This window comes from Stegostoma tigrinum, chromosome 4 (assembly GCF_030684315.1).
Source record: "Stegostoma tigrinum isolate sSteTig4 chromosome 4, sSteTig4.hap1, whole genome shotgun sequence".
NCBI classification, from domain to species: Eukaryota; Metazoa; Chordata; class Chondrichthyes; order Orectolobiformes; family Stegostomatidae; genus Stegostoma; species Stegostoma tigrinum.
The window spans coordinates 102,197,836-102,225,818 of record NC_081357.1 but is presented as its reverse complement, the minus strand read 5'-3'; positions in this window follow the sequence as shown (position 1 = coordinate 102,225,818).

Below are 27,983 nucleotides of genomic sequence, written 5' to 3'. Positions count from 1 at the left end.
GGGTTTGGGATCAGGAAGACACTTCCTGAGAATGTAATGGACGCAGGTTCAATTGTAAGTTTCAAACAGCCAATTAAGTAAGCACCTGAAGAGAAAACAATTACAAGGCTGTGGTAAGTGGGCTGGGAAGTGGGATGAACTGAATTCATTTTACATACAGCCAGTGCACTCAGGATGTGCCAAATTTCCTCCTCTGGGTTGTAAACATTCTACGATCCTGTTCCACACCAACAGAGAAAAGAGTAAAATAATGTACATATAAGATCCGAGATTTTGCTGTGAAATGTTCATGGAGCAATTGCAATAGTACAGAGAAAGATCTGAAATGCCATGATGATATGAAGGAAGGCGGATCACAGAGGGAAAGATCCAGCAAACATCTCATCATGTCTTTCCTACTGTCCTGGCCTGATGAACATATTAAGGATTAAGAATAAACTATATTGTCCTGTTCTGAAGTTCTCATTGTTCTAATTTATAAATCCTCCCTTCTTCAAGCAGTTACAAGAACAAACTAATCCTTGACTTTCATTCCACCTACAATATATTCTTATTTGTTACTCCATTTCTGAGTTGTCTTCACTCTTGTTGTTTATGCTAATTCATGTTTTTACTTTTTCTTGGGATGTGGACATTGTCAGCATTTGGTATTCATCTCTAGCTACCCTTGAACTAGGCAGCTTGCTTGCCATTTCAAAGGGCACTTAAGACCCTACTACATTCCTCAGCTCTGAGTCTGGAGTTACACCTGGTTGGCAGAATTTCCCAGTGAACCAGATTAATTCCTCAACCAAAAATCAATGCTAGTTGTCACTGTAATCATTACTGAGTTTATCTTTCTTTTCTAACTCAACAATTATGTATTTAATTCAAATTCAAAGTTCATCACTTGCTACCAGAGCAACAACCCCTGCCTCCCCACCTATGATGATTGGAAATTTATTGCTGTTTTATACCTAATTGTTGAATTGTGATGGAAATTATATTCTGCAAAGATTTATTCTCCAAAGTCACTGGGGAACTCTCTTCCCTCTAAAGTTATCATAACGCAACATGTTTGGAGTGGCTGTTCACTATGGCTGGATGTCCTTTGTAATATTTGGAACATACCTTCATTTCTTCTGTGTTATTACTTAGAAATTGGAAACATTTGCAGTTATGAAAACATTGCCAGCATTGCATTTGCTATGAAAGATGATACCAACTTGAAAGTAATTACAAGCTTTTTACCCAAAGGGTTTGAGTAACATTGTAAACTTCAATGAGGTTTTAAAGATTAAATTAATACAACAATGTAGTTTTTGTTTGTTAACGTGAACATTGAAAAGCATTGTGCAAGATACTGTATTACTAATTTTTAAAAGAAACATAATACAATCTGAAGCCCAATCAAATTTTTGTCAAACAACAAAGCAATTTAATATTTGCAGGATAAGGACAGGAAATGATTTAACTGATTTTTTTTCAAAATTTTAAGTTAAAGTTTACTTGTTTTAAGACTAATGTAATCAATTAATAAGGAATGGTCCTGATTTATACATTTCTTAAAATCTACCTTACGTGAATTTCATCATATAACCATATTTGTGTTTTGCTTGAAAATGCTCCTGCTTTATGTCTGAAATCAAAAGGCTTGAAGTCAGCTAAGCTTGTCTAAATAATCAGAAGGATAATAGATAGCCAGAAAATAATTGCAATTTTACTGCCCAAGGGTTTGAACAACTATGTAAATTACAATGAGATCTGTGCATTTGTAAAGTTAAATTACTGGAATGATCCAGCGCTCTAAAAAGAGCTCATTACATATATACTTAGTTTGTAAATAACTAATGTACTGCCGGAACCATTTATTATCGGTTCTCTTTTTAAACATGCCTACACAAATAAAGGAAAACACAGTTGCACATGTGTCTTTTCTTCAAAATAGTTCACCTTAAGGACTCCATGCACTGCATGTATAAAATGTTGTGACGCTGTTTGATAGTTAAGACCACTCTGGGTCTGCAAGCTGCACACACTAAAATCACTTGGTTACTCTAATGTCTGATTCATAACTTTAAACATGTTTTACTATTTTAAATAAACTAACCAATAGTTAATTAATCTGAATGTTTGATTAATAGACGATTATTGTTAACATGGCAGTCAGAAGGCTTTGAGTCATAAATTGATAGAATGAGCATCACAACACTAGGATGTGAGCTATAATAATCATGCCTCTTTATTCTGAATTATAATGTAAATTGCTCAGTGCCTGTGTGCTGATGGTGAATACATCAAGTTGACAAATGTGAGGAACTGCTGCTGCTTCAACTGAGGTGTTAATGGAAAGTGACTATTGCCTGGTTAAAGCTGTCAATGACCTCTGTAATAGAATCTGGGCAGTGACTATGGTGAAACTAACAAACAACGAAAGTCTTAGATTAGAATGACATGTGCTGGGAATGAACCTAATATGTCTCAATGCACACCAGCCAGCAATCTAGGATATTTAATGCCTTATTACTTAGTCTTAAGAGACTTGGCAAGATGCCAATCCTGATCATGGTAGCCATTTCAATGATTTTAAAAAGATTTTAAAAAATAGGAAAGGTTCCAAATGTTTGCTGGAATATTGGCCCAGGTGTTTGAATATAATAATTGTCTATTGCAGTTTAAGTCTGAAGAAGAAATATAATTACAGTGTCAGCACAATAAATTTTTTTACCAAACTAATGGTGAAACCATTGAGGGATATGAAATTGCTGCGTTTATGTGACAGCTGTGACCTAACTCAATAAAGGAAGAGGACTCAATAAAGGACTATAGTCCACCAAGGATTGAGAGCATCTCTCTCTCTTCATTGAATCATAGGATTCTCACAGTGTGGAAGAAGGCCATTCAGCCCACTGAGTCCACATCGACCCTCTGAAGAGTGTACCCAGCAATATCCTATCCCTGTAACCCTGCATTTCCCATTGTTAATACACCTAGCCTGCACTATCCTGCACACTATGGGCAATTTAGCATAGCCAATCCACCTAACCTGCACATCTTTGGACTACAGAAGGAAATGGGAACAGACACGGAGACGATGTGAAAACTCCACAGAGATAGTCATCCAGGAGAGGAAGAATGTAACTTGAAAGAGACGCAATGTAACTTGACAGGCACAACTCCATATGAAACATGGGACAAAGTGAGGAACTTTGCCTGAGAATGTCGAGCCTTGTCTATTGCAGTTTAAGTATCCTTTAATCACATACTTACTGCCAACATCTCTGGAGTTCAACATTATTGTGTTTGATGTTAACAGATCCTAAAATTAATTTTTAAGACATGATTTATTTGGTCACCGGACTTCTGAAGAAGGATCCAGGCCCGGAACGTCAGCTTTCCTGCTCCTATGATGCTCCTTGGCCTGCTGTGTTCATCCAGCTCTACACAGTGTTATCTCAGATTCTCCAGCATCTGCAGTTTGTACTACCTTTAAAATTCACTATATTGTCTGGAATTAAAAACTAGCTGAATTGCAAACATGTCTCTATTGACAATTGCAAAACAAATTCATCATGTTGTTTTTGGAAGGAAACCTGCCATCATTACTTGGTCTGGCCTACATGTGAATCCAGGCTCTCAGAAATGTGGTTGACCCTTAACTGCCCTCTTATGAGCTAGCAATCCGTCTGTTGTATCAGACCACTACAAAGTACAAGGAAAGGATTGAAACCAAATGGGTAGCTCAAAATCATCCTTGGTCCCGGAAACAATGGCAACAAAGACAGCACTGTCAGCTCCTAACCAATAGCTTGTGCAAAAATTGGGAGTTATCCCACAAACTAGTCAAAAAAAACTGACAAAGTTATACTTAAGGAATCATATTTTACTGACAACATACCAAACACCCTGAACCTGTGAGATTATGTCCCTGGCAGGGCAGACCCAGCATGAGTGGCAGCTCGTTTGAATATAGTCAGGAAGGAGGAGTTGGCCGGAGAGTCCTCAAATCCCAGGTCATCTTATGGCATCAGGTAAAACATAAACATAGAAACATCCTGCTGATTACAACCTGATTAGCCGAGCCCTAAACCCCTTCAACTGATGATTCAGTACTTCTTTAGGTTTAACAGTAGATAAAGTAAGCAGTGAGGGTGTAAAGACCACAGAATTGTACTGAGTGGATGATTACAGCATCCATCACCAAAAGTAGTTGAGTAACACCACTAGTGACCACGTTCATTGGTTTCCAAAGGACATTGCCGCTAGCAGGTGGTAAAGAAATCAAGAGGGAAGAATCTACTTGACTTCATCTTCGCCAATCTCCCTGTCACTGATGCTTCTGCCCATGACAACAGTGGAAGAAGTGACCACTGAACAATCTTTGTGGTGACAAACTACTGTCTTCACATGGAAGATGCCCCCCATCATTTTATGAGGCACTACCACCATGCTAAATGGGGGTGGACTTTGAAAAAGATCTAGTGACACAATACGGGACCTACTTTTCTCAAAATGTATTCATTCTCAATGTGGGTGGCACTGGAAATATTCAGCATTCATTGCCAACACCCAGTTACCTCCAAGCGGATGATGGTGAGTGATCTTCTTGAACAATAATAGATACACCGAATGTGAATTTAGGAAGGGAGTTTCAGAACTTTGACACAGCCATGGTACTTTACTAGTTATTTCGGAAATGCATGACAAATGTCATTTGTTATAAACAGAAAGGAGAAAGTACCCTTTCTGGTGTCTATCCTGTAAAAATTTGAAATCCTCCCCCAAAAGTCAATGATAGCTCTGTGGTGATTGCCTGCCTAGCTAAGTATGTTTGTTCAGAATAATATTGAGCAAACTTAATATCAATGCTTCTGAGAATGAAGATGTGACATATTGATCAAACAGGTAGGACTTTAAAATCCAATCAATGTGTTTCGACTGGATGATGTGAAAATACTTTTAACATATCTTATATCCAATATCATTTCTAAGTTTTTACAAGCAAACTTTCACAATGTCAAATGTTCCTTTACCAACAAGAATAACAACAGATTGTATTTATGTAATGTTTTTAACAGAATAAGTCATAGCAAGTTTTGAGAAGATTTGTAGTTCAGGTTGAGGTTCTGGATGTGATTGCTCGCTGAACTGGAAGGTAACTTTTCAGACGTTTCGTCACCTTTTTTTTATTTGAAAAAATATTCTTCATTCATAAGATGTACAAAATATAAAACATATTTATGTACCTATTCAGTCATGCAAGCCACTCTGGGTTACACAGGGGGTATGTACACCAACTAAAGGAAAAAAAACAAACAAAGAAGAAAAAAAACAAAGCAAAGAAAATACCCCGGCAGTCGTCACCCCGCACAGCCCCAGTTGGCCCCCTGACCAGTTGTGGAAGGCGCCAGCTGGGCCCAGTTACCAGATAGGGCCCTTTTTTCTATTCTGGACGAGGGGTTTCATACGGTGGTCTTTCCCCACCGCGCCTCGGTGGCGGCTGCCCCAAGCTTTAGCGCGTCCCTCAGCACGTAGTCCTGGGCCTTGGAGTGTACCAGTCTGCAACACTCGGTCGGGGTCAGTTCTTTCAGCTGGCAGACCCGCAAGTTGCAGGCAGACCAAAGAGCATCTTTCACCGCATTGATGGTCCTCCAGGCGCAGTTGATGTTGGTCTCGGTGTGCGTCCCGGGAAACAGCCTGTAGTGCACAGAGTCCCGCATCACGGAGCTGCTTGGGATGAACCTCGACAAATACCACCGCATCGCCCTCCAGACCTCCTGCGCATAGGCACACTCCAGAAGGAGGTGATCGACAGTCTCGTCCCCCCCCGCAGCCGCCTCGAGGGCAGCGTGCGGTGGCGCAGAGATTCTGGGCATGCATAAAGGATCTCACTGGCAGAGCCCCTCTGACCGCCAGCCAAGCAATGCCCTTACGCTTGTTAGAAAGTTCTGGCGATGAGGTATTCTGCCAAACGACTTTGGCAGTCTGCGTGGGGAACCACACGACAGGATCCACCCTCTCCTTTTCCCAAAGGATCTCGAGGATACTACGTGCTGACCACTGCCTGATGGCCTTGTGGTCAAAGGTGTTTCCCTTCAAAAATTTCTCCACGAAGGAAAGGTGGTACAGGACGGTCCAACTACTCGGAGCATTCTGCGGCAACGAGGCCAGGCCCATCCTTCGCAGCACCAGGGACAGGTAGAACCTCAGTAAGTAGTGACACTTGGTGTTTGCGTACTGAGGATCTACACACAGCTTGATGCAGCCGCACACAATAGGTAGCCGTCTGGGTGAGGGTGGCGTTCGGTATGCCCTTTCCCCCATTTTCCAGGTCTTTGTATATGGTGTCCCTGAGGACCTGGAACATCCTCGACCCCCAAATGAAGTGGAAGATGGCCCGGGTGACCGCAGCGGCGCAGGTCCAGGGAATAGGCCAGGCCTGCGCCACATACAACAGTACCGAAAGCCCCTCGCACCTGACAACCAGGTTCTTACCCGCGATGGAGAGGGTCTGGAGCGCCCACCTGCCCAGCTTCTGCTTCAGTTTGGTGATAAGCTCCTCCCAAGTTTTCATTCACGCCCCAGCTCCACCGAACCAAACACCCAGCACCTTCAGGTAGTCTGTCCTGTCAACGTGTTTGTTGATGGATTTCTGGTTGGAATGCCATGCTTCTAGGAATTCTCGTGCGTGTCTCTGTTACTCTGTTACTGTTGAACTCCATCAACAAACACATTGATTTGGAGCCCATCTACCATCCCCTGAGAAAAAGAACAGGAAATGACACCACCAATGCAGGAAATGACATCACCAACCCAAGGAAACCTAACCAGATAAATAGAAAGCGGGATATAACACCAGTGCTTTGTTGGAGGCTCACTGATGATGTTACCTAGAATGGTGACAAAACATCTGGGGACACACCTTCAAGCTCAGTGAACCAGCTTACATCTCGAACGCAATAAAGACTCGCTCTCTTGTGGACTGAGAGGAGGAGAGTGCTGTGTTGGAGGTGGAAGGAAGACGTCAGGTTGGCTGTGCACCCTTGCAACCAGTGGATCTTAATGCTGGCTTCGGCCTAACACTGGTTCAGGGGAGCAGCCAACCTGCAACGATGGCTGCAGCAAGTGCTCGTGCCCCAGGTCAGGGTGTCCGGAACACCATCCGTGTTTCTGTGAAGAAGGTGGATGAAGGTGCATCTGTGGACCGCACCTTCTTCGTGAAGAGAGTCCTTTTGCTGCTACGGACATTTACTACCTGCAAGATTTCCCCGGAGGAGGTTTTTACGATGTGACCTTCAGGAGTGCCAAGCTTTGCGAGCGCTTCCTGGAGGTTTTCAAGGAGAAAGAAGGTGAGGGCCCCCTCTCTGTATTGACCGCTGTCCCGCTGTTTGTGATGCCAGCACAGAGGAGCCGTATGGCGACTGTACACATGTACAACCCACACGTGCCAGCAGTTGATGTCCTGACCTTCCTTGGAAGGTACGTGAAGGTGGAAGGGGACCTAACTGACATCATGGACCCCTTTGGCATCTGGACCAGTAACAGGCAGGTCAAGGTGACACTGAGGATGGGCGCGGACGGGAACGTCGTACACCCACCGTCCAGCTTCGCGATCGGCGGGAGCAAGGGCTACCTGACCTACGCAGGGCAACCTAAAGTCTGCCATGCCTGTGGTAGGTCAGGTCACGTGGTGGCCGACTGCAAAGCCACCATCTGCAGGAACTGCAGGGAGGAGGGACACCTTGCAAAGGATTGCCCACAAGAAAAAAGCTGCAACCTTTGCGGGGAAGCGGGCCACCTCTATAGGGCATCCCGCAGCGGGGGACCACCTACGCCAAGGTCGCCGGCAGGGGCAATGCGGGGCCAGCCCCCCCAGAGGAGAGGAAGGCACCAGGGCCCTGCAAGGACCCCACTAATGTGCAGGAGGGCCAGGTCGTGCAGGAGGGCCCAGCCCCGCAGGATGGGCCCGAGGCCAGCAAAGCGCCCCTGCAGGCTCTGCTCCCCCCCGACAACCCGGAGTCGATGGAGGCGGCGACAGGCGACCCAGGGGAGAGGACGACGGTCCGGAAAGTGAGGGGGAAGATGCGGCGGCGGGCCCAGGAACCGCAACCATCAGGCAGGAAGAGGCAGCTACAGGGGGGCTATAAGAGCTCCTCTAACGAGGGGGATTTGAAGAGGGCCCACCCGAAGCAGAAGCTAAAGATCTCAAGGGAGAAGGAAAGCAGCACCCCGCTTCCAGGTGACGGGAGGCGTCCTGAGGCTCCCTCCGACACCCAGCCACGTGCCGCTGGGGCACTGTAGGGCCCCCCAGAACTTCCAGGCGGGAAGGTGGAAACAGCACGTCCCCAGCCTGACCCGGAGCCGGACTCTCCTGCCTCCGTACCCCTGACGGGGGGATGCCACCCAGAAGGCAGCACGGACGGTTTCCTGAGCCCGGAGAGCATCCAGCAGTTAACCCGAGCAATGGGCATGAAGGGACAGATAGAGGGGCTGGACCTTGGACTTGGGGAGGGTACTGCGGTCACTGCCCACAATGGGGGTACGAGTTGCAAGCATTAATGTGCGCAGCATCAAGTCCACTGCAAGATGTGTGTCCACGTTGGCCTACCTGACCACTGTCAGGGCGGACCTCCTGTTTCTGCAGGAGCGCAGGATACCGCACCTCAGCAGGTACGGGAAATGGTCCGGCGCCTGGACCTGTGGGCCTTTGATCTGGTCGGGGGGTAACGACTGTCGCTCCTCAGGCCTGGCTATTCTGCTGCGGGGGCGCAAATTCACCATCTCTCAAGTTCAGGAGGTGGTGGGGGGGCACCTCCTAGTGGCTGACATCACCCACACGGAACGCTCCCCTGAGGCTGATCAACGTGTACGCCCCAGCAGTACAGAGTGAGCGGTAAACCTGTTCGTGGCCAGACAGGTCTATTCGCTCAAGGATAGACTTCCTGTTTGTGTTATGGGCGTTCTCGGTCTGGTCCACCGGCGTCGAGCCAGTGTTCTTCTCTGACCACTGCCTCCTGCTGGCCGACTGTCACTTACAGGATGACCAGCCGGCCGGCAAGGGGACGTGGAAGCTCAACATGACTCTGTTGACCCCAGAGAACGTCGAGGAGCTTAAGAGGTAGTACGCCGATTGGAGAACCGTGAAACCCCTCTTTGAGTCTCCGGGCGCCTGGTGGGAGACGGTGAAGGAGAACATCAAGAGGTTCTTTGTCCTCAAGGGTGTTCGGAAGGCGAGAGAGAGAGGCGGGGAAAGCTGTCGCAACTCCAGAAAAGGGTGCAGAACCTGCTCCTTCTGCAGTTGTTGGGGGTCGATGTCACGGAGGACCTCCGTGAGGTGAGGGACCAGCATGACTCGCTCTTTGCCGCGGAGGCCTCCAGGATAATCTTCCGGTCCAGGGTCCACTCCGTGGAGCAGGACGAAACGTGCTCACGTTTCTTCTTTCAGAAGGTGCGCAATGAGAGCTCTGTGCTTAGCCGGCTGAAGGAGGACAACGGCTCGGTGACGTCGTCTCGGCCCGACATTTTGAGGATCAGCAGATCCTTGTATGCCAGACTGTATGACACGAAGCCCACGGACAGCACGGCCTCCGAGTCGTTCCTGTCGTCTATCATGGAGGTCTCAGACAATGGCACGAGGGAGTGGCTGGACCGGCCGATATCCCTGGATGAGCTGGACAGAGCCCTCAAGTCCTTGGAGAGGAATAGGACTCCCGGGAGTGACAGCTTACCGGTCGAGCTGTATTCCGCTCTGTGGGACCTGGTCGGCCAGGACCTGCTGGAGGTGTACAATAGTGCGCTTCAGGCAGGGGAAATGTGCAAATCCATGAGGAAGGGCATCATCACCGTCATTTACAAGAGGAAGGGGGAGAGGGAAGAAATTAAGAATTGGCGCCCCATTTCACTATTGAACTTGGACTACAATATCCTGGCCAAGGTCATAGCCAACCGTGTCAGGTGTGTCCTGGAGTCGGTGATTCACCTTGACCAAACCTGTGCTGTGCCGGGCAGGAGGATCGCTGAGAGCTTCGCACTTATCAGGGATACGATTGCATACGTGCAGGACAGGCGGGTGGACACCTGCCTCGTCAGCCTGGACCAGGAGAAGGCCTTCGACAGGGTCTCTCATGCTTACATGAGGGACGTCCTCTCCAAATTGGGGTTCGGGGAGGGCATCTGCAATTGTATCCAGCTGCTCTACACCAAGATGGTTAGCGCAGTCTCGATCAACGGGTGGGAATTGGACAGTTTTCCCGTCAGATCTGGAGTCAGGCAGGGCTGCCCGCTCTCTCCCGCCTTGTTCGTGTGCTGTGTGGAGCCCTTCACCGCATCCACCAGGAAGGACGTGAGCCTGAAGGGCGTGACTATCCCAGGCAGCGGAGACCTTCAGGTCAAGACCTCCCTGTACATGGACGACGTCGCCGTCTTCTGCACTGATCGTTGGTCGGTGAGAAGGCTGTTGGACATCTGCAGCCAGTTTGAACGGGCCTCGGGTGCCAAAGTCAATAGGGTTAAGAGCGAGGTCATGTTCTTCGGGAACTGGGACGACCACTCCTTCTTCCCCTTCACCGTCAGGACAGACTACCTGAAGGTGCTGGGTGTTTGGTTCGGTGGAGCTGGGGCATGCACGAAAACTTGGGAGGAGCGTATCACCAAACTGAAGCAGAAGCTGGGCAGGTGGACGCTCCGGTCCCTCTCCATCGCGGGTAAGAACCTGGTTGTCAGGTGCGAGGCGCTTTCGGTACTGTTCGGAGAGGGTGGATCCTGTCGTGTGTTTCCCCTCGCAGACTGCCAAAGTCGTTTGGCAGAATGCCTCATCGCCAGAACTTTCTAACAAGCACAAGGACATTGCTTGGCTGGCGGTGAGAGGGGCTCTGCCAGTGAGATCCTTTATGCATGCCCGGAATATCTGCGCCACCGCACGCTGCCCTCGAGGCGGCTGCAGGGGGGACGAGACTGTCGATCACCTCCTTCTGGAGTGTGCTTATGCGCAGGAGGTCTGGAGGGGGATGCAGTGGTACTTGTCGAGGTTCGTCCCGAGCAGCTCCGTGATGCGGGACTCCGTGCTCTACGGCCTGTTTCCAGGGACGCACACCGAGACCAACATCAACTGCGCCTGGAGGACCATCAATGCGGTGAAAGACGCTCTTTGGTCTGCCTGCAACTGGCTGGTCTGCCAGCTGAAAGAACTGACCCCGAGTGAGTGTTGCAGACTGGTGCACTCCAAGGTCCAGGACTACGTGCTGAGGGACGCGCTAAAGCTTGGGGCAGCCGCCGCCAAGGCGCGGTGGGGAAAGACTACGGTATGAGCCCCCTCGTCCAGAATAGAAAAAAGGGCCCTATCTGGTAACTGGGCCCAGCTGGCGCCTTCCCCAACTGGTCAGGGGGCCAACTGGGACTGTGCGGGGTGACGACTGCCGGGGTATTTTCTTTGCTATGTTTTTTTCTTCTTTGTTTTTTTTTCTTTTAGTTGGTGTACGTACCGCCTGGGTAACCCAGTGCGGCTTGCATGACTGGGTAGGTGTATAAATATGTTTTATTTTTTGCACATCTTCTGAATAAAGTATATTTTTTCAAATAAAAAAAAGGTGATGCAACATCTCAAAACTAACCTTCCAGCTCAGCGAGAAAACTCACATCCATAATAAGTCATCCTAATCCTTCACAGGACTACTGCCAAACAGAATTTGACACTCAGATTCAAAGGAGGTAACCAAAAGCTTGCATAACTAAATGCATTTAATGCCTTAAAGGAGTAAAAGGGAGGTGAAGGGGTTCTGAAGTTTAGGGAGGGAATTGCACATCTTAGGATCTTGATTGCTGAAGACACAGTTGCAAGTGGTGAAGCGACAGCAATTAGGGCTTGCCAAAGACCAGATTTGGTGGAGCTCAAAGTTCTCTGAGAATTGTAGGGCAGGAGAAAGGGAGTGAAGAAACTATTGAGGTATTTGCAACCAAGAATGAAATGTCTTATAATTGAAACCTTGTTGCACAAGAGAGCACAGGACTGATGGGTGATTGGGACTTGGCACGAACTAGGATTTGAGCAGCAAAACTTTGAACTAGCTGATAGTTAGTAAGGGAAGAAGATAAAAATTGGCCAGTGGAGTATTGGAATATTCAAGTCTAGGTAAAGACGTGGATGAGAGTTACTTCCTGAGAACAGCTGAGGCAGGGTGAAGGTGGGTGGCATAATGGAAGCAGAATTAAGAAACTTTGGTGGTGAAAAGGTTAATAATAGGTTGGAGGTTGAGTTGAAGCTTAGGCAAAAATTGCTGAAATATGAACAGTGCAGTGGAAGCTCAAACAGTTACTAGTGATTTATTGGTGAGGAAAGTATACGGATTAAAAAGAATGGCTTCAATCTTCCAAGTATTTAATTTGAGGAACTTTTTTATCCAAGGAGCCAAGGAAAATCTTGAAGGTCACCAGAGGTAATATTGTTGAAGTTTATGGAGAATTTGCATATTATTTGCATACTACTTACATAGAGAGGGTGCATAATGACTGAGTGGTTGGAACCTGCTGCCTCACAGCGCCAGGGACCTGGGTACAATCATGACCTCAGGTGTCTGTCTGTGTGGAGTTTACACATTCTCCGCGTGTCTGTGTGGGTTTCCTCCCACAGTCCAAAGATGTGCAGATTGGGTGGCTTGGCCATGCTGAATTGCCCCGTAGTGTCCAGGGGTGTGCAGGTTCGGTGGATTAGCCATAAGGTGATAAGAATAGAATGGGGTATTGGGGTTAGGAAGCTGGGTCCAGGTGGAATGTTCTTCGGAGGGTTGGTGTGTACACAATGGGTTGAATGGCCTGCTTCCACAATGTAGAGATTCTATGAATCTATTCTCTGCCGCAACTGAGTAGGGAAGAACAGAACCAAGCAAGTGCAGCTCTTCTTCATCAAGTGCAGAAGTGGCATCGGAGGAGACACTGAGGCCAAGCATTGATCATGCAAATGTTGTAGACATATTGGTGAGAATGTAGAGGAAAATTCAATAATCTTATGGGCATTTAGGATATCATTTGAGACATTGCTACAGGCTGTTTCAGTGGCATGGCAAGGATGAAACATGGTTGGAAAGATTTAAATGTTGAATTACAGGAAAGATGAGTGCAGACTCGGGAGGTGAGAATACATTCAAGGACTTTGATGCAGAAAGGGAATTCAGAATTGAAGTGGCAATTTACAAGAATAGAAATCAAAAGCATAAATTTTTAGGCGAATACAGTAATGACCGAATTGAAGTTGGAGAGGCACAATACCAGAGAACACAAAGGACTTACCCATGTCCGTTGATATGTTTATGACGAAGCAATGTTGCAGACATGTTCCCTGGTTACTTTTCCATCCTTGGCCTCCTCCGCTGTCAGACTGAGGCCAAGTCTAGACTGGATGAACAATACCTGATATTTCGCCTTTGGAGCTTACAGCCCAATGCTCCCAACATTGACTTCACCAGCATCAAAATCCCTCCACTCCAACCTTATCCCACGTCCAGCCCTCTCCCTCCTCTTCGCCTCCCTGACCTGACCTAAGCTGTCCATCTTCCTACCCACCTATCTGTTCCACCCTTCCCACCCACCATGCAAAATAATCCCCAACCTGCACACACCTATCACCATCCCACCTACCTTCCTCCAGCCCCAGCACCCCCCACTTCTATTTAATTCTGGGCTCCCTTCCCCCTCCCCAGTCCTGATGAAGGGTTTTGGCACAAAACATTGATTTTCTTACTCCTTGGATGCCAACAAGAAGCAAAGTTGGTCGGCCCGCAGTATGTTGGAAATGACATTTAGTGAAAAAAGAGGTAGGCTTCATTGACAGAGCTTGGATGAGGGATCGGGGAGCAAGAAAAGAAACTAGATTCCAGCTGGCCTTATATAGTGGGGGATGCTGTGGACGTTTTGCCTGGTTTACTAGATAAACATAAGAAATGGAACCACAGAAGAAGCTCAACAGTGCCAAATGTACTGAAAATGTCTGTTAGCTCCTCACATTCTTTGATAGTAAGAGTGGAGAGGAGAGGGATTTTAGAAGCCCTTTTAACTTAGAATTAGTCCTTTATCTACATACCAATAAACTTCCTGTGACCTCCTTAGGGGCTGAGATTTCTAATATCCTGACTGTACAATGTGCAATAACATGGCATGAGCATTTTTTGGGGAGATATTTAAAGTATTGTAATTCATGTGGGCATTGAGTATTGTTGGATGAAGTTTATACATTGAGCTTGCCTGTTAAAGACAATTCTCTAAACTATTCTAGTTTCGAGAATTTTTTTGGTCCTATAGTGGAAATACTCCCCAGGAGTTCATATGCAGTATGTTGGCTGTTCCTTGATAATTACAGCATCACAGAACTGTTACAGCAGAGAAGGTGGCCATTCGGCCCATCATGAATTTGTTCAGGATAAGCAATACGATATCGTGAACAGATACGTTCAGAGGTCTTGTGGTGGAGGGGGAAGGATCCTTGACTTTGGACCAAGACCATTCTGATGAAGGTCCTCCCACAGAACTCAATAGTTAAAGAATCTGCTTTGATAACGCAGTCAAACATATTGCCACAAATTCTTCCAACACATCCCAATAGTAGGCAATAATTGCAGGATAGATCTGGGTTATCCATGAACATTTAGTCTCAAACATCATTATCCTTAACTCCAGACTATAACACGTAAAATGTAATGTAAATATGAAGACTACCACAGGATTTTGGCTCCCTAAAAGAACTGCAATCAACCAACAACACAGATAAAATTTCTCTCATACACTTAGAGGAAGGTAGAATATGCAATGTCAGAGTTTTCCAAATTTACATTTGTCTGTATTCTAGTGAATTATTGTTTTCAAGTGTCATGATACATTTTTGGATTCTGCCAATACATAAGTAAATGGATTTTATTCAACTGTCCACTTTTCTAAAGCATCTTCAAATAATGTTAGGAGCAATCAATGAACATCCTTTCATCATTGATTGTGATTGGTATAAACAACATTTTGGAGATGCAAAAATTTCTAAGTATAGAGTAAAGTAAAATGAAATGGACTTGGCTACTTACAGTGTGCATCAAGTCGAGGATGATAACATAGTAACGCATAAAATTACAAATAGCTCAACAATCAAAATGTTACTACAGGACATTAAAATCAAATAAATGTGTCAAAGTACTTCCTTGTTTATAAATTTACAATATGAGTTTTAATTCAGTATAAAAGAGGACACATATGCGAGTTTCTGAATACCGCTTCAATAGGCAGCTCATCTTTTTCCATTCAAATATTCAAAATAATACATTAAACAGCTCCGCAGTCAGGAAAATTGGAAAAATCAACACAAACAGCAAAAGGTTAAAGTAATATTGTCACAGCAATTATAACTAAAATCAAATTAGGTCACTTAACAAATATATTTACTTTTTTTCTGCAGAGCAAAATGCTAGGAAGGCTCAAGCAAAACATAAAATTAAAATATACAGCAAGCCTTTTAATGCCTTGTTCACATTAATTTCTTTTTGCACTCATTTAGCTGCTCAGAAAATATACATAAAATAAATGTGAATCAGATCAGTTACCACTGGTTATATGCAATGGGGCACAAAGTATTTCCAGAAGAACATTCATCAATGCAACATATGGGTGATTCTTTCTTATGTGCTTATGTGACATGGATGTTGCCGGCTAGGTGGCATTTAATAGCTATTCTTGAGCTAGTGGTGGTAAGCACCTGGCTTGTTAGTCCATTTGAGAGCAGTTAAGAGGCAAGCACATTTGTTTTTGGAGACAAATATAGGTGAGACTGTGCAAGGATGGAAAACTCCCTTACTAACACTATATCAGGCATCAGTTGTGTTTTCACAACAATCCATTAATTTCATGGTCATCGTTCATAATATTAGTTTTTTACTCCAGACTTTATTTAATAATTTTTAAGCTGGGATTTGAACTCATGTCTGCAGAGTTTTGTCCAGACCTCTGGATTACTAATCCAGTAAAGTAATCATTAAATTACATCATCCCATGCCCCTAGTGTTTGGACTGGTAAAGATATTTCTGATTTCCAGGACAACGTAAAGTGTATAAGTGTGCAAACTGATACATGGAGCATCAATCTTCCCATACATTACAAATCTCATTGCAACCCCTGACAACAGCTGGAATGACACCAGGAACAACTCTGCACATTCTCTTGGCCAGTATTGTGTGCACTGGAGGGAAAAATAGTTTCAGGAGTGACAAACTGGCAATTTTTTAAACAGATTTTCTGCAAATATTAATATTGTTGAATGTATAATTTCACTAATAGGAATTGATGGATTTACAGCATCTAAAAACTGTTTGCTGCAATGTGTACCATGTCAGTCTCCTGTGAGAATTACAGACATCACAGTTAAGTAACATTGACGGATGGGGCTGACAAAAATAAATAACCAAACCTGACAAATTGTGCATAAGTGTCCTTACTGCATTTTTCTCATACAGCCAAAGGTCAGCAAAACATTGAGCCTATTGATCTTCCTGGTTCACATTGACTCTGAGCACTGTATTTACACAATAAGTTAAAGAATATCAAAAATTAAGCTCTTTCCATCGCTTTTGGCACATTGTATAATCCACCGCCAGCCTGTTTAGTGGGTTTGGGAAGTGATTGCACTTTGGATCAAAATTGAGGAAAGCAAGGTTAGAGGTAAAGGAAACTCTTCCTCGAGCCCTATTTTTATTGAAACATCAGGACAGTAAGAAGAAAGTTAGCCTTGTGTTATAGATCACTCGCTTCTTTTCAACCATTTGTGTCCAGAGAACCAGACCTTCTAGCTTTCGTATTCAATTCATCTGTATTCTTCTCTGTTAGTGTAAGAATGGTCTTTGATGCTGACCATGTTGTCACTGTCTGCGTATTTTGAAATGCTGATATATTGCTGCAGGGTGGCATGATGGCTCAGTGGTTAGCACTGCTGCTTCATAGTGCCAGGGGCCTGGGTTTGATACTTGCCTTGGGAGACTGTCTGTATGCAGTTTGCAGGTTGTCTCTATGTCTGTTTAGGTTTTTTCTGGATGCTGTCGTTTCCTCCTAGAGTCCAAAGATGTGAATGTTAGATGGATCGGTCATGCTAAATTGCCCCATAGTGTGCAGGCTTATACAGATTGAGTAGAGGCAATGCTTCTGGGTGGAATGCTCTTTTGAGGGTCAGTGTTGACTTGAAGGGTCCTATGGCCTGCTTCCATGCTGTAGGGATTCTATGATAATCTGCTGACAAATTGTCAAATCCTCTCTCATCTTCAGTCTCCAGTGACCTGTGGTGTGTGATTCCTCAACTCTCTTTATTTCTTGAGGTCCTGTATTTTGTAATATGTTAGGAGTCTCAACGATTTGACACCTTCCTGATGTAAATTATGTACTGCCACCCCGAAAGTACTCATTCCTGCTATTCAGAATTGTGATAACCCAGATGGTTTGGAAAATAGAAGTTTTTTTTTAATGATACAATTCCCCTTTAAGACCAAAGTGGGCTGAGGAGTATTCTAGGGAAGGGTTAAGTGATCTCTTGATTATGACAGCTTAGATTCTAAAAGCGACATATGTGACTGAGTGTTGCCATGAGAATGAGCAGCTCAGAACCAAAGGATAAATTGAAAGTTAATTGCAGTGGGAGCTCAGCCAGCCAATGTTTCTGACTGGCAATTCAGAGTACTCTAAAACTTCAGCAGAGAATTATTTTTTGGCAGTTTTAGAAAAGATTTTGATGTTGAAGCAGAATTCAGAATAAAGAATTTAACTTTACTGTGTGAATTATACAGTTGGAAAGGACAGAATACTGAAGAAAGGAAGGCCAAGGGATTGTGGATTGAACAATACCCATTGTTTATCTTTTATTGTAGCCTCAGCCCACTAGTCTGTGTAAAGAAGTCAGAGAAAGAAATTGTGCTATTGTGACTGTTATGAATCAAGTTGGAGTTTCTAGAGGCATCTCTTGCTAGGGGCCTCATTTGGAATACATCTTTCATTGACTGCAACTCATGGGTCAGAACAACTGGATGGAACATGAGTGATAGTACAAAAGCTGCAAAGTATGAGATTGCACATGGTCCAACATTTGTTTTGGAAATAACGTGTGTGCTCTTGGCTATATAAACTTTGACACTCCTTCCGATTGAATAGTTAGCACTTATGAGTTCCTTTCAGAAAAAGAATATGAAAAGTTAAGTTCTGAGTTACAGACATTTCCAAATATGGTTTCAACACACGGACATCTTTACTTCGTCTACTCAAACAATATACAGAAAATTATATCTGCACTGTTATCTGCATCAACAGGACCCCCAGCTGGATCACTTGCCGACCATCCCAGATAGTCCTCATGATGGGCCTTTGGGGTTTGAGCTTCAACTGTTTGACTTCAGTTTTTCTAAGGTTACTGTGTCACCCGCTGCTTCCAGCATTTCCTATTTTTCACTAAAGATAACATATGCAGATTTTAAAAGTTCATTCTCGACAAACCCAACATTTGTTTTCCAGCCATGGTAGCCCTTGCAAAGTTGTTGATGAATTCTGCAGTTCACAATGGTTCATGTTTGTACGTAGCAGGACTGCAGAGGTTGAATCTTGTCTATTAGTTGTGGGATCCCTTAATTCAGTCTCTAGTGTTTCTGAAAATTAATACTTTTATGACCAGTAGATTGGTTACAAAGATGCAGCACGAGTGAAAAATGGACAACATAATTAATGAAATCATTTAAGATATAAATTTAAATGTCTTTACACAAAGCAAGAAATTTTCAAACCATGATTGGTATTTAAAGTACGTGTTTGCAAACTCAGAAAAAATATTGGCATTGTTGGCATTAAGGAAATATAACCAGGCAGAAAAAGCCAAGAGGTGAAGCAAACATGATGGAAAATAATTTGAAAGGCAAAATCAATTAATTTAGGATGAGCGCAGCATTATGCTCTGTGACATTATTGGTGATTCTGTCAAAATGTGCGTCAAGGCAAAAGGAGAGGCAGCAGAAATAATAGGAGTAGGAATTCAATAAAAATAAGAACAGCAACATAATAATTGACAACAGCTAGCAGCTTCAAGCTTAAGGTGAATAGGTTGGCAATTAAGAGGAATGTAAGAAATCATAACAGGGGAGTCTAATGCCTAGAAGTAAAACAGACTGACTGGAGAGAATTTAAAAGTAGAAGTTAAAAATCTAAAAAAAATTAGTGATTAATTTGAAAGTAAAAGAAAGGTAGTATGATACTCAGATATGATACACTTGTATAAATGATTGTTGAATGATTCACTTGAAACCACTCAATGCAAATGTAAGGAATAAGCACCATCTTCCAATAACGCACCTCTCAGCCTCCTGGGCAAAACAATAAACACACCATGAACTCCATCCTCCATTTCAGTTCAGTTTTCTTTTCTGGATACAGCTTTGAGTTTTGTTTCTGTGTTTTTGCTTTTGGACAAAACTATTCATTACTCTGCAAAGCATACTTTGAACCAATGCTTTGTTTCTTTATGACCACTTGCCTTACATTTTATTCCAAGACACCTTTGTCATTCAGTCTCTCTCACTGTCTACCTTATCATTTACCTTCTTATGTTCTACCTCTTCTATCCCTCTATTAATCGCATAAACCCATAGTAAGCTTCCATCTTCCTTCTGTTCTGAAGGCTCATATTCAACTTGAACAATTAAGTCAGTTCTTACTCCACAGAAGCAGCTCGACCCATTGGGTACATCCTGTACTGCTTCCACATTGCACTCCTGGCTCATTTCTGTCATTGACAGGTAGCAGTCTCAATGTTGACAACATTCATGTCTTTGCAATATTTGTTAGAGATAACAAAATGTCCCAGGCCTTTAATGGAAACCTAGACAAAGGAGCAGCAGACCCAGCAGGATAAACACAAAAGCAAAAGATGGAGCCATTTAAGAAACGAGCTCAGCAAAGTCTGGCTAAAAGACTGGAAGCTCTGCCACCAAACAAAGAGTGTGAAGGAAAAAGTGGGTTTGATATGCTGTTGGAGAAATGTACTATGTAGGCTGAACCAGGAGGACATGGAGGTAATCAGAGATATTGGGAACTGCAGATGCTGGACAATCCAAGATAACAAAGTGTGGAGCCGGATGAACACAGCAGGTCAAGCAGCATCTCAGGAGCACAAAAGCTGACATTTTGGGCCCAGACTCTTCATCAGAAAATGATGTGATGTGTCCCAAACAATGGAAAGGAATGGAGACCTAAATCGTTCCAATGGCCCAGACTATGATTGCAACTGCACTAAATTCTGGGCGAATTTCCTCTTCATTGCCATTGATATGTTTGTTGTACTCTCATGGCTTAATGTCATAAAATCAGTTATAAACCCAAGAGGTGAACTTATGGTAGAATTAATTATATTCCACCCTCCCTTTCCCTACATCCGTCATCCACCCTCCCCCAAACGCAATTCAATAAGTTGATTGGCACCTCAATGCCTCTCCGCCTGGTTGTCCTGCAGCAGTAATACTCTGGGGCATCCTTAGTGAGGCAAAAGTGGCTCTTTCAACTATCAAAGGTGAGAACTTCTGTCCTTAACTCCTACCACCCGATCTGATTGGTCAGTCACCCTGTAGCCAGAGGCAAGTAGTGGCTGCTGCTGGGATTCCAAATGGCTCTCAAAAAGGAAAAGTGCTTATAGCAGACTTTCAGATAAGATCAGATATTTTGCTAAAGGTGAGACTTAAGATGTCAGCGAGAGGTTAGGAGTGGACAGAGGAGGGCTGAGATTTTTAAGTCCAGGCAGAAGGCACAATATATCTTAAAAGGCACAGTATGCCTACTTCCAAAAAGGAGGTGCTGACGTTCCTGCCCACTTTCACCCATGCGGTAAAACTAGCTGAGCTATCTGCCTTACTTCCACCTTTTCCTGGAGCACATGTTATTGCGTTAAAAGCAGAATGAGATCCTTAAGTGTTTGTCATTAATTGGCCATCTAATGATTCCAAAGGCCCAGAGGTGAGTGGGTTTGCTGATACCCGACTTGCCTGCACATAATATGGGGAAGAGGTCGGGGGAAGATGCGGAGCTCGTAATACCCACTCCACTTTGTTGTATATGTCCTTTGTCTTCAAGTACACGGGCAAACTGCGCCTCAGGCTTTTCTACTGCACAAGCAACATATTCTGATCACCAAATCTCAACTATCAGCACCGTTTCTCCCCAGCATTCCAACTTCCTAGCAGCCACTACTTGCTGCTGGCACAACTGAGAATGCAAGGCGACTGGCCAACAAGATTGTCTGGCAGCAAAACAAGGCCAGGAGTTCCCATTTCTGATGGGTGAATGCACCACCAGAGCCTCATTAAGGATGCCTCCAGAGTAATTGCTGCTGCTTACCGACTATAGCACAAATGCCGCCCCCTCCACACTTCCCGTCAGCTCAAATGAAGAGGCATCGAGACTCGAAATGTTAGCTTGCTCTCTCTCCATGGATGCTGCCTGGCGCGCTGTGATTTCTAGCATTTTTTGTTTTCAGTGCAGATTCCAGTATCTGCAGATACAGTAATCTATAGATGATTCTTAGATGAATTTTGTTTCTAGTATTGAATTAATTAAGATTATTAATAAATTTGAAGCTCAATACCCTGAGCATCTCAATAAATCAAAGGATAAAAAATATACTGGCTCTTCATGAAGTCCTGTCGCACCTAGGTACATGTGGTGGGAGAGAAGAGGCAATTGAGGAGAGGATCATGAGGAGTCAGACATCATGGGGAAATCTTTTTCGATGGTACCGTTAATGTTTTTGGAAAACACCTTTTGAGGCATTCCTTTAAGTTACTGGTTATGCACTAGGACAACAACTGTTGTGTTATGTCTCAGTGTGTTTCTGATATTACTGTATCAAGGCATGCGGCCATGAGGTATAATGGTCTCAGACTCCATCTTAACCGAGGCCACTTGAAGCATGACATATTGAGGAAAGCTGCTGCTCTTTGTAACTGAAGTTTATGTTATTGATATTGAAGTGCCTGTGTCTTTATTATATATTGTATATCAGGAGTTGCACTGAACATCCATTGAATATTTTAGTACCATGTTACTCACATCCAGTTCTTAGATCGTGGAAGCAAACATTAACATTGCCACATCTGGTAAAAAATACCGTACTGAAGGCAAAATCCAGACCTTGGTGGGTATACAAGTATAAAACAATAGCATGAACCAATGTGTCAACGACAAATGCCAACTGTTTCAGGCTATGTTGCCCATTTAAAAGCCCTGACACAAGTGCAAAAGCAATAATTTAAACACCATTAGGGGGAATTTTGTCACAACTGTAATCATTCCATCGCACCATTCATGCCTGTTGGGGGACGAAATGGGGAGAGATAGCATGAGTAAAAAGATAGAGGAAAAAAATAGAGAAGGAAATGTATCTACTCCCTTCCTCCAAATTTAAGAATACGTACACCTTGCACAACAAATTCTTCAAAAATTAAATCAAAGTTGAGTCTATCTCAGTAGAAAAGCAAAGACTTTTGCTGATCTAGCATTTTATCAGTTTTTGCAGTCCCACTGTTTGTATATTATGACCTGATTGTTAAATTGATTGGCTGAAAATTCAAAGGGTACAAGATTTACCATTTACAGCATGGTATCAAGTGTTAAAAGCAATGAAAAATGAGTTGGCCTTTCCAATGTACTGATCTGCTGAACAGCTGATGGACAGCTAATTTGCTGGAACTTCCAGTATGGAAATGCATGCATGCCTTAAGTAGATTTTCTTTTCCAGCTGCTGAAAATTATGACATTTGAGGTTATTATTCCAACTTTAGTGACAATGTTATTTAATGAGCCGTCTGCACAGTGTTTATTCCATGTAAAAGCAAAACTCAGATATGGATTTTAATTCTTTCTACTGGGAAACAGATTCTAATATTCTTCAGCGTTCAGTTTTGCATTCAATTTGGTCAAAACTAGTTATTTGAACCTTGTGCACTTTGCTTGCCGAGGCCACGTTGAGAAACTGATTCAAGTTTTGGCATTTAATATCAAAGGGAAATGACAAGGACAGTATTCCGTCATTGCACAAAAGGTGACTTTGATCAGGGTTGTTTTAGTAGAGTGAACATTTAAAAATTGATTCAAATATGCAATTGCTGGTGTAAAATTGACACTGCTCCAGCAATACATTTAAACTGCAGTCCTCACTGTCAGTCACAACTTCCACCCTATCCCTAACCTTCTACCATGCCTCCCACTTGAAATGTTGCTATTTCTGTCTTCATCATAGTGGCTATCCTTCCTGATCACTTCTAACCACTAACCCCCGCTTTAGAAAATGTTCTCTCCCAATCTTTTCTTCTTCCAATCATCACTTTTGCCACTTTTGCATAAGGCATTGGGGATATGGGCCAAAGACAGGTCTATGCAGTTAGACCATAGATCAGCCATAATCTCATGGAATGGCAGAACATGGGCTGGATTGTCTCCTTCTGTCCCTACGTGCAAAATGATTAGCTGGGGAAAGGATATAATCAAAATGAAGGGCAGTATGTAGGTTTGAAATTGTTGAGCTCAAAATTGAACCCTGAAGGCTTTAAAATGTTGATGAGCAAAGTGATGTGTTGTTTCTCAGCTTGCTTTGGTCTTCCCTGGAGCACTGCAGTAGATCCAGACAAAAACATGTTAGTGAGAGCTGGATTGCTTATAAATTAAACTCAACTGCTTCACTAGTAATATTCAGGGTTCTGTCACCCTACCCGGTATGACCAACATGTAACTCCACCCCATGTCACGGGTTTACTTTCAAACTCCGCAGTCGAAGATCAATGAACCGAAAATGGTTGGGTTCTGCAAGGTGCGAGTGATTAACTTCAACAGATTACAAACGAGGCAGGCCATTTGAAAGTGATCACTTTTGAGCTGGTTACATTTTTTTTCAAACATCCCAGCAAGTGCCTTGGATCTACTGCGACAATTCATGCTGGTCCTGGTCCAACATATCCTCAGGAGATTAGCAGCGGACTGGACCTAGGCAACATCACTCAAGTCTCATAAATGAATACAAGAGGAACTGAGTGATAATGGGAACTGCAGGTGCTGGAGAATCCAAGATAACAAAGTGTGAAGCTGGATGAACACAGCAGGCCAAGCAGCTTCTCAGGAGCACAAAAGCTGACATTTCAGGCCTAGACCCTTCATCAGAGAGGGGGATGGGGAGAGAGGGGGATGGGGAGAGGGTTCTGGAATAAATAGGGAGAGAGGGGGAGGCGGACTGAAGATGGAGAGAAAAGTAAATAGGTGGAGAGGAGAGTATAGGTGGGGAGGTAGGGAGGGGATAGATCAGTCCAGGGAAGACGGACAGGTCAAGGAGGCAGGATGAGGTAGTAGGTAGGAAATGGAGGTGCGGCTTGAGGTGGGAGGAAGGGGTGGGTGAGAGGAAGGACAAGTTAGGGAAGCGGAGACAGGCTGGGCTGGTTTTGGGATGCAGTGGGGGAAGGGGAGATTTTGAAGCTTGTGAAGTCCACATTGATACCATTGGGCTGCAGGGTTCCCAAGCGGAATATGAGTTGCTGTTCTTGCAACCTTCGGGTGGCATCATTGTGGCACTGCAGGAGGCCCATGACGGACATGTCGTCCGAGGAATGGGAGGGGGAGTTAAAATGGTTCGCGGCTGGGAGGTGCAATTGTTTATTGCGAACTGAGCGGACGTGTTCTGCAAAACGGTCCCCAAGCCTCCGCTTGGTTTCCCCAATGTAGAGGAAGCCACACCGGGTACAATGGATACAGTATACCACATTGGCAGATGTGCAGGTGAACATCTGCTTAATATAGAAGGTCATCTTGGCGCCTGGGATGGGGGTGAGGGAGGAGGTGTGGGGGCAAGTGCAGCACTTCCTGCGGTTGCAGGGGAAGGTTGCCGGGCATGGTGGGGTTGGAGGGCCGTGTGGAGCGGACAAGGGAGTCACAGAGAGAGTGGTCTCTCCGGAAGGCAAACAAGGGTGGGGATGGAAAAATGGCTTGGGTGGTGAGGTCGGATTGTAGATGGCGGAAGTGTCGGAGGATGATGCGTTGTACCTGGAGGTTGTTGGGGTGGTATGTGAGAACGAGGGGGATTCTCTCATGGCGGTTGTGGTGGGGGAGGAACTGAGCCTCCTTTGCTGAAATTTCTATGGTCTCACATCTAAAAGCATCTTGTTAAACTGTTTAATATTCAATATGAATCAAACTTAAAAGAGATGGTAAAGTTTACAATTAAGAACCCTCTCTGCCACAGTAGGGAAATATAAAATATGCTCTTCTGACCTGTGAAGAGCTTGCTGTAAAGGAGTAGGGCAGTACATGGTGATTCAAGATTGGAAATCCTTCATGCTAACTCAACTCCAAAAATAAATTTGAACATAAAAGATCTAATCAGCAGAGTTTATGCTTTGCCGGAAGATTCAGGATCCTAATTTTATCACTGGCATCTAATGAATAATGTTCATCCAATGCAGGACTGCAACTGTCAAGAGATGGGAATGCAATCATTTGACAGAAATTGCGAACAGTTAATCTATCCAGTTCATGCTGATGCGAACTGTCTAGATATGCATGCTGCACAGCATCTTAATATTTCTGGAAAGTGCCAAGTGAACTGAACACGCAGTCACAAAATATAATTTAAAAACAGATTGCCAGTTGTAGTCGCAATCTGAGGTATCTATCCTTAATTGACTATGGCTACAATTGAAATATGAAATAATTAGAATGATTCCATTTTCATGAATTAAATTAAATGTAGTATCAAATTAAATGGTAATTTTTGTTAAAATATGAAAATGTTCACATAAATTCCTCTCAGCTGTAAGTCGTCGTACTGAAAAGAGACAATGCAAAAGCTGGAAATATTAGGAACAGCAGGAAGATAAAACAGCACCATCTGTACTTGTAAAATAAATTACAGGGATTATTTTGGTGAAAAAGTGAAAGCAGATACTAAATGAATGCTATGTTAATGTTGGGGTTTGGACTCTGTGCTAAATCCCAGAATAAGAAAAATCTTAGAGAATAACCTTTGAGAAAATAGTGGGCAAGCATCAATTTAGACAGCAAACTAGCAGGATTTATTGGATAACATATAATGTTGGGTTATAGTACAATGAACAAGTTCAATATATATCAGTCTGCCTTTACAGTCTATCCGGAGCCTGGAGTCCTATTTGGACGACGTCTGGAGTCTTTAATCCTGGTTTCTTGATCCTGATCTCTCAACTCTCTTTTCACACACAACATACCTGAAGGTTTTAACTTAGTCACTTTAACACATGGAAAACCCAGCTGGCGCTTGAAGACTCTGAGAATAATTGCCCAGTCTACCTTGGTTACTGTAGGCAGAGATGAATACTTTTCTCGCTTTCTTTGTAATGTACTGAGTTCTCACTGCTAAATGCCGCTTTCTGTCAAAGACTTATTTCACTTTCCTTCAAAGCAGTTATCTTTATCTGTAATAGTGCATTCTAATAGTGACTAGATATGTACATCTGGGCTTTGGACAGTTAGTCTTTACCATTGGACAACTGATCAATTGGTAAGGCACCGATAGGTGTGCATTAACTCTTAACTTTCTCACCTGAAAATAAATCCATAGGTAAGCTGTTTTCACAAATTGCTATGTATTGGCTAATGTAAAGACTCCTGCCATTTTTTTTAAAACCCCTGATTGCAGACACTTTTTTGAACAGTCAGCCTAAGTTTTATATATATGGCCATGCATCTAATAACTTTTCCCCAAATGTATGTCATGCCTGAGCAATGATAAGTGAGATTAATCCTTCCCCACAACAAATTAACCTTACCCTTCTATTTACAATTGGAAAATGTACTTGCAACCTCCCTATAATAATTCAATCTGAACATGTACACTAATCTTCAATTCTTCTCATAAATCAGTATCTAAGTTTTGATTTCTTTTTACTGCCAAATTGAATTGAACCCAAACACAAAAGTATATACCAACAATTATCCAAGCTTAGCCCCATATTTTATTATCACTTCTTAAATCTACATTTCAGTATAAGACACTGAAGTCTTTCAGTTGACACTTCTCTAAGAAATTCCTATTAATACCATGATACTAAGGCCATCCCCATCACTAAAATTATTACAGTAAAATTTGACAACTTAAATGTTATTAGTTATACAAATACATCAATAAGATGAAGCACCATACTAAAAAGGCATGCCTGTTTGAAAGCTTGCTTTACATGTTTGAATCTCGGCTATCATGTAAATGATCATGGAGGGCTGCATTCGAGTGCTGCTAAAAATGAATTTTCACGGAACAACGTACATAGTTTCTTTGCAGTCTATTCCCTGAATTTATGTCGCGTCCTGGTTGGCATCTTGAATAATTTAGAGAAATGCTGACAGGGTCTAGTGAAGGTAGTTTGGAGGAGGGGTGAAGGAGAATAAATTCCCTTCACCAAGAGTGGGGTAAGGAATCCACTGCAATTCAGGGAAAGGCTAAATGAGGCCATGTGAAGGAGAAGAAATGTCCTGTATCAAGAAGTGGGTTCCCACATCAAGCTTCCTTAACCCTCACTCCAATAGTACATGCTGTTGTTTTCTTTGACCTGACTACCTCTACTCGATCCTCCTGCAGACCAAGGGGAACTCCTCGCAAGATTCCAATGACAAAGTATACCCTTTGTCTTTGAGATTCCTACAAGCTGTCCATTAAGGGATACCAGTGCAGCACTTTATTTTTAAGAGAAGCCCTGAAAGAAGTTAGAGGTAATAAATTAAGGAAAATTGATGTATCTTGGAACATTGTTCTCTAAAGTTTACTAATGTACATTAAAAGTCTTTACCAAATTTAATCCATCTCTAGCAGCAACCACACAGTGAGAGTTTTCAGTAGGATTCGAAATCCCAACAATGACTTATTTATCTCTATTCAGCTGATCTTTGTTCAGAGGAATCGTTCATTGAAACTCTACTCAAACTAACATGCAGCCTCTTTAATGATCACTGGCTG